This window comes from Primulina tabacum, chromosome 15 (assembly GCF_025594145.1).
Source record: "Primulina tabacum isolate GXHZ01 chromosome 15, ASM2559414v2, whole genome shotgun sequence".
Taxonomy (NCBI): domain Eukaryota; kingdom Viridiplantae; phylum Streptophyta; class Magnoliopsida; order Lamiales; family Gesneriaceae; genus Primulina; species Primulina tabacum.
In genome coordinates, this window is record NC_134564.1 from 4,262,272 (window position 1) to 4,274,889 (window position 12,618).

Genomic DNA, 12,618 nt, shown 5'->3' on the forward strand with positions numbered 1-12,618 from the left:
AGAATCTTTCCTATCACATCATTCAATTCATTTCTTGCATATGCGCAGTTTGCTTTATTCTTCTGGATGAGCTCCTTCTCATTTGCTTTCCTTTCGTCTACCTCCATGGATAGCCTCTGATTATTCTCGGATAATTGCATGACCACATTCCAAGACTCTTCAATTTTTTTTTAACCCTCAGCCGGGCTTGACAGGCTTCAGACAGTTTTATGGTGCGTCTATCCAATTCCTCCTTAACTTGCTTGACTTGACCCATCGTTATTTGTAATGACTCTCGCAGTTCGCAGTTATGTTCCTTAACGAGCTCGAACATTTCAAAGACTTCATCTATCCTCTTTTCCGCTGCCATCAGCTTGGTAGTCAGATTCTCCACTTGATGCCTCCTCTCAAGATTTCTAGCTCTCAGCCTCCTGATAGTCCTATCCTGGTGTCCTATAGCCAATTCCATTAAATATATAGCAGCCTGAGCGCGGGTGCGATGCTGGTGGTGATCCAACTCAATAGTCTCCCTATGGGTAATCGGGGTTACTTTCTTACGGGCAGTGACATGAAAACGAGCCATTTCCTGGAAAATAAAAATGGAAATGCTCAGAATCCGAAATAGACAGTATATAACAAGTGAGAATATGCAATATATATGAAATTTTCGAAATTTAAATAAATATATTTTTTTTTCCAAAAATGGAAAGTTTGGAATTTGACATATGGGTTCGAAGCATATGTCGAGAGGATTCTGGAACGATTGACGGAATCGAATTCGGAATTTCCTACGATAAGTTATAGGGTCTACGAATATTTCCTAAAACGGCAAAAACAACGTTTCCGAGGCCTCAACGGAGGAATTTCGCGATTTCAGCCTGGTGCTCACGACTTTAGGGCGGTGAGTCTCGATCGTTGGGCCGTTTCGGAGGGGGTAGCATCGGCCTCGAGTCAAAATTCGTCCGAAAATTTTTCGGTTTTTTTTTTAAATCGATTTTTCCACTCGGATTATGAACCTGGCGGCTCTGATACCACTTAAATGTCACGCCCCGAAACTCGGGATTGACACCGACGTCGTTTAGCAATCACACAATTGAAAACAACAAGCCTTTCGTAGCACAGTATAAACCGAAACCAGTTTATATATCATAATCTCAATGAAATAACAATTATCTTTACAATACCGAATTAAATAAGACGACAGATTTTTAATGCGGAAACGTAAATCTAACTAATAACAACTTAAACATAATCAATTTCCTTGAACATTCACTATCCCCAAAACTGCTCGGATTCTTCCTCCTCAATCTGTTCTTCGGACTTATCTGGGAAGGGTTGTAAGGGGGGTGAGTATTTGGGAATACTCAGTAAATGGGGGACTTTGAACACAACATAACCAATTTAATAACATTTTCGAAACATATCATAAACGTACAGCATGCTTTTCATAATCATAACGTAAATTCCATAACGTAATAACACTGCGATTTTTTCACCTTTAACGGTTTACTGACGTCAGTCCCTAAGTTTTTGTAACGCCCCAGATTTGACGACTGTCCTCACTGTACCAAGACGAGTCTTTTTAGCGTGCTTATGTCCTCACTCACACGCACCCTAGGAAACTTCCCAGGAGGAGGTCACCCATCCCAAAATTGCCCCAAGTCAAGTACGCTTAACTTTGTAGTTTTTAATGTGATGAGCTACCGAAAAGAATATGCACCTTCGTGATATGAGTAGTACCAATCAAATCTTTTAAGCCCTCTTCAACTGTACAGTTCATTACATTGAACAGTCTCGGAATCCCTCTCATTCCGGTGTGGGGTCGGTTCGTTCATGTTCCCTCCACCTAGAAGCCTGTCAGGAGCCGCTCATTGTCCGTGCAACCTCATGGCACCGGCGATCACCCCCCGCCCTCTTCGGCCCCGGGCCTCACATGCCCTCCAGCTTCCGCTTGGTTCGTCCCCGAACCACACCGTACTAAGAGAGGTCGGCTCTGATACCAACTGTAATGCCCCAGATTCGACGACTGTCCTCACTGTATCAAGACGAGTCTTTTTAGCGTGCTTATGTCCTCACTCACACGCACCCTAGGAAACTTTCCAGGAGGTCACTCATCCCAAAATTGCCCCAAGTCAAGCACGCTTAACTTTGGAGTTTTTTATGTGATGAACTACCGAAAAAAAGATGCACCTTCGTGATATGAGTAGTACCAATCAAATCTTTTAAGCCCTCTTCAACTGTACAGTTCATTACATTGAACAGTCTCGGAATCCCTCTCATTCCGGTGTGGGGTCGGTTCGTTCATGTTCCCTCCACCTAGAAGCCTGCCAGGAGCCGCTCATTGTCCGTGCAACCTCATGGCACCGGCGATCACCCCCCGCCCTCTTCGGCCCCGGGCCTCACATGCCCACCAGCTTCCGCTTGGTTCGTCCCCGAACCACACCGTACTAAGAGAGGTCGGCTCTGATACCAACTGTAACGCCCCAGATTCGACGACTGTCCTCACTGGATCAAGACGAATCTTTTTTTTTAGCGTGCTTATGTCCTCACTCACACGCACCCTAGGAAACTTCCCAGGAGGTCACCCATCCCAAAATTGCCCCAAGTCAAGCACGCTTAACTTTGGAGTTTTTTATGTGATGAGCTACCGAAAAGAAGATGCACCTTCGTGATATGAGTAGTACCAATCAAATCTTTTAAGCCCTCTTCAACTGTACAGTTCATTACATTGAACAGTCTCGGAATCCCTCTCATTCCGGTGTGGGGTCGGTTCGTTCATGTTCCCCTCCACCTAGAAGCCTGCCAGGAGCCGCTCATTGTCCGTGCAACCTCATGGCACCGGCGATTACCCCCCTGCCCTCTTCGGCCCCGGGCCTCACAGTTTTTATCCTCTAAGGGGGCGAGGCCATAAAACAGTTCTATCCCACTATTAAGGGCCATATGTTGGAATTCCACCCATTTTCAGGGAATCCTCACAGTGTCCACATAACGTAACAATTTCTAAAAACGTAGTGCTCGACCGTATTTTTAAAACAACAAAACTGAAAATTTTCACATATGCATAAACCGAAATTATAATTTTTAAAACTAGCCCACTTACAGTGTATTTTCTTGCTAAAAACGTTGATGATTTGGCTTCGGGATTTAGATCGCTCCTCGCTCCTTGTCCGGGCAGCGCTTCGGTTCGACTTTAAGGCTAATGTTGGGGCGATATTTGGGCAGAGTTTGGCTATAGAGAGGCTGCTGAATTTCGAGATTTCAGCAAGGGAATTTCAAAAATCTTGAGTAGAGAATGAGTAGGGATGATGGAGTATTTATAGGTGAGGGAAAAGGTCTAAATTTGGCACTCAAATCATACTATAATTCATGCCATATCTCACAAATTTGACTCTAAATCCTTGCCCAATTTCGAAAATTGAGTTACCTAGGTTGTGAGGTTTTTTATTCCCTAATCCATTGCTCTTGATTTGGCTAAAAATATGGTTGCTTAGATGGGAAGGATTTTGAGCAACCCTTGATGATTTGCTTCCTTTTTATCATGTATCTACCCATCACAATATTTAGTCATATAATCTTGTAGGATTTCGAAAATGCTTGTAATATAATGCTTCAATCTTCTAGATTTTGAGGGATATCTCAATCTTGCAAATCCCCTTCCCAAAATTTCGAAATTTGCATGCCTTGGTCCTAATTGGATTGACTTAAGATTCCAAAAATCAATTATTTTCCCATATGTATATCTTGTTTAATACAATAAATCAAATCTTAAAATTTCCATATAGTTCTTGATTGCATGCAAAAAAATCGGTTCTTACACAAACTGGATGATTTCAGCACACCAGTTGAGCTGAACCAGTTGAGCAGATAACCAGTAGAGCAGAACCAGTTGACTAAAGTTGACCATTTGACCAATTTAGGCTCAGGAAAATATCCATCAAGTCGAATTTAATCGTTGCAATTTCAGAAACAGTACATAAACTTTCCAAACGGTCATATTCTTGTGTCTAACGTATATATCATAGTTAGGGCCTATAAATACAATATTTTGAAGATTAAACAAGAGCTTTTGAAGGAGATTCAAAGCATGGGCAGTTAGCATGAAGAAATCTGCTAGTTGAGAGTACAAGCCCTTGTGTGAGGATACATTTGAGATGTACACTGTAAATGATAAATTCCTCACACACAATCACTCACACATATACTGAGAGTTGAACTTCAAAGTTTAGTTGAGTGAGTATTCACACAAAGACATTAAAGGTTGTGTTTGTAGTCTTGACATAAGAGATGTTTAATATTATGTGGATTGTGAGGTTACTGCCTACAATCGAGAGTGTGCTAGGAGTTTCAATTAGTCAAGAGAAAAGTCCTAAGTTGAAATGAGTTTGTATAAGGTGTTGTATAAATCAAAGTCTTCTAGTGGATCCTTCCCAAGGAGAAGAAAGGGTGACGTAGGAGTTGTTAATCTCCGAACATCCATAAACAAATTCGCGTCTATTTATTTATTGCATTTACTTATCATTTTCATTGTTTTAAAGATGCATTGTTGAAGCATTTTACGTGTTCTTCAAATACCAAAAGATTGCATACCAAGTGTTTAATAAAATGCTTCAACCAAAATATTTTTATTCATTCAACTTGCATATATTTTAAATTCTTTACAAATTATTTAATCGGTTTCTACGAAAGATTATATCGAGTGTCTTCCGCTTGGTTTGAAAACGAAACTCGATTTAATTCAACGATGTTCAATATTTCAAGAACCGAGCTATTGTAGCTCAACGATTATCCCCCTTAATCGATCCTATCAGACAGTCGTACCCATTAAGATATGACATCCTTCTTTCACAGTCTACCTAACTAATCAGATTAAACAGAGTAGTTTCAGCTATATGACGCACAAAAGCATTTCTCAGGAAGTCACCCCCACATACTTTTCTCACCCTTACATACTTAACCCATCATAAAATATAAAATAACAAAAAAAAAAAACTTAATCTTAATCATAAATTATTGTTTCGTCTGTACGATGCATGAAGTGTTATTATACGTAATTAATGATTAAAATTAGTCGGTATGAGCGTTTGAATAATTATTTAAAATACAAATCAATTAAATTTATTAAAAATCATGCAATTAAAAAAAGTTAAATTTACAAATTAGAGAAAAATCGAAAATCAAAGTGAGAATTTAATGAAATGTCGTAATCAATGCAAACTTTTAAATGTATTTATATTTTCAGAGGTCATCAAATTAAAATTTGAATTCTAATAAGAATTTAAAAGATATTGAAATTAATTTTTTATCTGGTAGGTGGATACATTAATACTGATGAGTATTTATTTTTATATAATTTTACTTTTGACAGGAAATTACTAATTTTTTCCCGAGTATGACTGAGGAGCCAAACTCACTAGCCAAACAGATGAGGTCTGCTACCAAGCCGAATTGATGAGGTATGCGGAAATCAACCTTGTTGATTTCAGCCTGTGCAAAACTTGTAAATTCATCGTGATTATCAGCATCTTAATCTCTAATTCAGACTTCTATTTGTCAAATTGATTCGTAGATCGTCGTCTTAGCTTCGTAATACATACTAAATGATCGTTGCTGATCAGCCAAACTGATACTGGTGAACTTTGATGTCATCATTTTCCCTAGATTACATCAGATTTCACCCAACTAACGTGAAATATGACTTGTCCGAAATTGAGTTTTCTAATTCATCCGTTTTGGCGGTTGGTCATTTGCATTACGAGCGGTGAGATATCATCAAAAGATTGCAGCTCGCTATATTTTTATTTTTGGCTAAATTCGAGTTTCGACCTTCCTCTTGAGTTAACAACTCCACATTATATTATAAACATAAAAAAAACTCATAACAATCAAGATTAATAGTTTTACTAAACCCAACAACTTTGTTTATATATATAGATAGATTTTAAGATATATTGTATTTTATCTCACACTTCAATAAAATTTTAGTAGATCATTTTTTTTACATCCCGATATTTTATGTATTTTTGTCGAAAAAGTTGAAACATATTTTAGATCCCATACCAAAACCTGGGATAAAATATAAATAACATTAAATTTTAAAATTAATATATTTTTTTTTATTTTTATATATTTTGATATATGGTAAAATATTATGACGTTTTTTAAACATATTAAAAAATTTCTTTTTAGTTATTGACATACAAAAACAAAAAACGTTGTATTTGATAATTTAAAGGTAAATAAAAATTTTATTGTACAAGTAAATTTGCTAAGATGGAGTGTTGTTAACACTTTTTGGAGCATAAATAATACTCTTTTTATATAATCTATAAAATATATATTTATGTTGTGAAATCTTCAATCTAATTCATGAACAGTACAGTGTATTGGCAAACTTCCAACTCAAAAGGTCTCTAAAATAGCTAGGTCTAGATGTTCAAAACGAACTTATCATTTAAATTTTATACATATTTCACTATTCAACGCGGATTATCCAACGGAGTGGAACACATTTAACATAGTAACGAATAAGTATATCTTAGGTTGGCTTCTTTTCTTCGATAAAATTCGAATTCGAGTAGTGTTAGATTCATTAAGAAATAAGTTCTCTTTAAGCACTAATCTCGTAATCAAGGACGTGTTTAGTGTGATTAACAAGAAAACTATCGAACATTCAACTCATACTCAATCTGCACAAAGAAATACATGCTATTAATCACAATATCCGCACTTTGTTATAATTCATATTATACATTCACATCATTTGATTAACAGATAGTATTTCATTTATAAAAACTCAAATCTGAAACTTTATTCTAAAGATCAGAATCGAATTCTACATTGCTCAAACGAAAATGCATCCGTATAAACTCTTAAAGATTGGAATTATTAGGCCATATTCTTGAATCCGAAGTTGGTTGGACAATAAAATTCACTCCCTAAACAAATATAAGCGAAGGTCGTGGCCCAAATTTAGCCCACCTCTGCTGTATTCGAAATCCCGTGTTAGAAGCCCATTTAGAGAATGAAGCTGCACGCATATGTGAAACTTATTATATTTGGTAATCTAACAGATCAATAATATACATATAACATCTGTAAAACTTACATTAAATTTTATATAATTCTATAAAATATAGCAATAAGATGCATAAGATTAATGTATTTTGCTTGAAGACCTAGTATGTTTATTCTACTTTCCGATTCCTCCGTCGGTGTTAGCATTTTCTTGTTTAAATATGGAAGAAAAATAATTTTGATTTTATTTCGTAACCTAGTTAGAAAATTGTTTCGGGCTTAATTCGTCCGGTTTAGATTTAGCAGTATCGATTCCTCCGTCTGCGTTAGGCATGTTATAAGATCGATTTTTTTCCCTTCTATATCTCGTTTAAATATCGAAGAAATATAATTTTGATATTTTATTACTCCTTATTTTCGTAACCTAGTCAGCGAATTGTTTCGGACTTAATTTGTCCGGTTTAGATTTAGACTACAAATTTGCGATTGACCACAAAATAAGAGTTTTTTTTTTAGGAATAAATGTGGTTGTATTTGGAGCTTTTGTTATACGTTCATTTGTTATCTGGCATGTTTTTATTTATAATTTATTATCGATTAAATAAAATGATCTTAAGTGAAAATTACTTTTTGCTCGGTTTTGTAATTTTTCACCAAATTACAAGATTGGGGAATATATTCGATAATTCAATATTAATTATTATCGATATGGACTGTCTATGATACAATGGGTCACGCATTTATATAACGAAGACAGTTGGAATACGAGATCTACTAATATATATAATACGTCTTTTGTGAGACAGTTTTACGAATTTTTATTCGTGAGAAGGGTTAACCATATCCATATTTACAATAAAACATAATATATTTGGTATAAAAAGTATTATTTTTTTATTAATGACCCAAATAAAATTTACGTATCATAATTAAAATTACACTATATGCTACGACTGCATGGTTGCATACCCTCAAAAAAATTCCACAATTAAAATTACACCATATGAATCGTAGCACACAGCCAACATATTGGACCACACTCAAATTGGCAATAATTATATCATGTTTAAGTTGAATGCATGAACTTGACTCTATTTAACTCTTTTATTCTCTCGAAAAGAATATATATTCCCTTTAGGTAGAATAAATAATAATTGCCTAAATCTCACAACGTTGTCTTTATAAACGTTCGAGATGCATCTATCCGTAACTAAGTTTGTTTTTCAATTAAAGTAAATTCTTGAAATTTATTATTATTTGATAAGGTCGTCTTTATTGTGATGTTGTTTAAGATAAAACCAAAATACTTAGTAAGAAGAAACTCCGGTAGATAGTCAATATGAGACTTTAAGCAAAACTAGATTACAACATTTCGTAACCAGAAATAGTAGACTCTGTTCTAGCTAGTATTATATAAAGGTCTCTTGAAGATTCACTAATAGTTCTCCAACTCTCGAATTATGAGTTTATTGTATACAATCGTTAGAAAGACCGAAGCCTTTTAAAGCTTTAGAAAACTATCACACGCTTTAAAGACATATCAAATCCAAAAAATCATTTCCTGTTATATTTATTCACACTTATTCATTGTCTCATCTATCGTAAAGTGTTAAAGTGTTTATAATATGTGAAAATAGTCTTTCCAATATCTAAATCTATTAAAGTGTTGTGTTGCAATACTATGAGTTTTAATAGGGAAGTGTAAGACTTACTGAATTGGGTTTGTACTATATCAATCAAAATCTTCTAATGATATCTTCTGGAAACAGAAGAAGGAGAGACATAGAAGTATTTTATTCTTCAAACTTAATAAAACAAGTTTTGTGTCTTACTGTCATCTACTGCATTTAATTTCATTAAAATGTTGCCGATCGTTTCTGCACTTATCAAAGTAGTTCGCTGCACTTTTCAAGAACGAGACCAGCTTCTGACTTTGTAAAACATTTAAGAAACACACTTTTCAAAAACAAAAGAACTTGAAATTTGAAGCTTTTATTCAATTTTTTATTCTAAACACTTCACCTATCGATCCTAACATTATTATAATTATTATTCACATTGAACAAAACATTGAAAGATCACAACGTTTGCAACATTCATGTGCGACATGACATTGAAAGGCAAGGTCGTCCACATATTTTTATGTACGTAATGTCGTTAATTAATTACGCATACGCTTTCTTTTTCTTTTAATGATTAAGATAATGTCATCATGAAAAAAGAAAAGCCAATATATTCTCCCCTTTACCCAATCCATGAATCTGATGGTATTCATTCTATTGACTAATTAATATTTATTATTTGGCAATTCAATATAATTTCCAGTGAGTTAGTTTATGTAAATTTATATATCTCACATATTTCTCGTTTTTATTTGACTTGTATATATCATATTCATATTTACAATAAAAGTAATATTTTCGACATAAAAAATAATATTTTATCATGTGTTATCCAAATAGAATATTCCTCAAAAAATTGACATGCAAGATAGTCTCACAAGAGTTTTTATGATTTATCTATATGCAGAGTAATTACCATATCTCAAGTCAAAGGCAAAAATTTGTGTGTTACGGTCTCACATGTCGTATTTTGTGAGACGAGTCTCTTATTTACGTCATTCATGAAAAAATATTATTTTTTATGCTAAAGCATTACTTTTTTATTGTGAATATCGATAGGGTTGACCCGTCTCACAGATAAAGATTCGTGAGACCGTCTCACAAGAGACCTATTCCAAATCAAGGCAAAAACTTAGGTGAGACGGTCTCACGGGTCGTATTTTGTGAGACGATCTCTTATTTGGGTCATCAATGAAAAAATATTAATTTTTTTGATAAAGTATTACTTTTTATTGTGAATATCGGTAGGGTTGACCCGTCTCACAGATAAAGATTCGTGAGATCGTCTCACAAGAGACCTACTCCCAAATCAAAATGGTTAATCTATCAAGAGAAGAATATAAAATTAGATTTATTTGCATCAAATAATGGTCATGAAAGCATAAAGCTACGTACAAATGTGAAATACAATTTACGTTACGCAACAAAATATCAATATCATTTTAAATCCATATCAATTTCTTTAATAATATAATGTTGTCTATATTTCATCATCTCGTCAAACGGTCCATCTATAACACATTGCACCATGTTAATAATATATATATATATATATATATATATATACTTTTTAAATAAATAAGTTATCCAATTTTTATATTTTTGTGAAATAATAAAAAAAGAGTATGTCTCTTATGAGACGTTCTCACGAATCTTTATTTGTGAGACGGGTCAACCCTACCGATATTCACAATAAAAAGTATTACTCTTAGCATAAAAAGTAATATTTTTTCATGGATGACCCAAATAAGATATCTGTCTCACAAATACGACTCGTGAGACCGTCTCACACAAGTTTTTGTCATAAAAAATAATTGTTAAAATTTAATTTTTAAAAAATACATATAAAAAACATTAAATTAAAATAAATAAATAGAGTAGCTATAATGCTGCGCCAGATTTGTCGTTCGATGCATGATCAAAATAACCACAAGAAATTTCCGCAAACGATTTTTTAAATTTAAAAAATAAAAGGGAAAAAATATCATAACGAAGAGATTTAATTACTTTATTAATTGACTGGTTCATCCACTTTCATATTCCCCCTCTTTTAAACAACTAAGCTTTTTTTCCCAATTGCTATTGTGGTTTCTATTTTCGTTGTGCAATTGCTTTCGTATTGGATACTCCTCACGCCATCTTTTCTCTTGCTACTTTTATTATTAATTTGATTATTGGATACAGATTCGTCTCTAAGTTCATGCTCCAAGTTTATATGATTTGTTAATCGTCCGACATCGATTGGATAAAATCTCTAGGAGTTGTATATATGGACTTGGACAATCCCCCACTTGAGCTAGTTTTTCGGGTTAATTTAGGCCTGAGTTCAAATCTTAACATGGTATCAGAGGTCAGGTTCGCCCATAATCGGGTTATTTGTAAATTTCACGCTCCAAATGTCCATTTTGGGCGTGAGAGGGTGTCAGTTGTCCAACATCAGGTGGATAAAATCTCATGGAGTTGCATATGTCCATTTTGGACGTGAGAAGGTGTCAGTTGTCCAACATCGGTTAGATAAAATCTCATGGAGTTGCATATGTGGATTTAGACAATCGTCCCCCTTAGGCAACTTTTGGCGTTGAGTTAGATCCAAGTTCCAATTTTATCATTATTAATTCGCTACCAGTTTTCATTCGATAATTTCTCGCAAAGAGGATGTTTTCAACAGCTATTTATATCCGAGCCAAGCAAATAAATATGATTTTATTCGTGATCATGAACGGCTTCTTGATATATTTTGGAATAAAAAACTTGTATTAACACAATATATATATATATATATATATATATGTATGTATGTATATATGTATGTATGTATGTATGTATGTATGGTGACTGACTACCTTACATGGTACTGATAAGAAAGGTTTACAGAAAGATGGTAGCACAAGATGAACTTTTGTTTTAGGACATTAGATTGTGACACAATTTGACATGATTTGTCTTCTTTATAGTGGTTGCTTTCTTAGCTAAAGGGAAAATAAGATACAAAGGACAAATGGGGAGTGATTTTGTTTCCTATCTTTTCACATTTTTGTTCTCTTTTTTACTTGAAACATGGTTGCCATTGTTGTTGGAATCTAAAAGAGCTGCAATAACCCATTTTTCTCTCAGGACATCAACCAACTTGCTCTCATTGTCCACGAGGCTACGCATAAAACACTCATTTCTTTTTCCTTTTTTTTTTTTTAATTTAAAGAACGGTTATGTATCTTTTTCCTTTTGACGTATTGCTGATATATGAGGAATAGTAAATCCATTTCAATTTTTTTCGAAATTAATATTACTTTATAAATTATTAACTATTTTTGAAGTTGCATAACCTATTTTGATCTTAGGACATCGATCAACTTGCACTCTACACGACCACGAGCATAACTCGTTTTCTTTCTAATGAAAATCGGCTACGTTTTGTATGTCATTGTCCATTTTTTATCCCTTCTTTTGTGTTACATCGTCAACAAATGATGGGGTTCTTTAATGATAACTTTCTTGTTTGATATACCATGTTATTTTAAATTCAATTTTTTCGTCGATTTTAGAAATTTATATGATTAACATGATATATCATCATACTATGTACATCCTAAATATATAATTCGGTATCTATATTTAATATTATTTTACCAATCTATCACTGTTTATTAAATAAATTAGTTATTTCAAACAACTCGAGCCAACTTTTGTGTATTCAACAAGGCCATAATTAACGATATTCTAAACTCTTTTAACATGTTTGCCAACTTTTTTCGTGCTTGTCGGGGTTTTTTTTTTTTTTTTTTCCAATTGATATCACAAATAGTATCTTTATTTGCTTTTGTTTCTACGACTTGATTATTATTATATGAGCATGATTGACTCATTCGACAGATAAAGATCTGTGAGACTGTCTCAAAGAAGACATACTAATTATATCAAATCCCCACACGAAATTTAAGAAATTTTATCACGAGGTTACATAATTATTTTTAGTATAAATAATCTATTTTTGGTTTCATGAAGA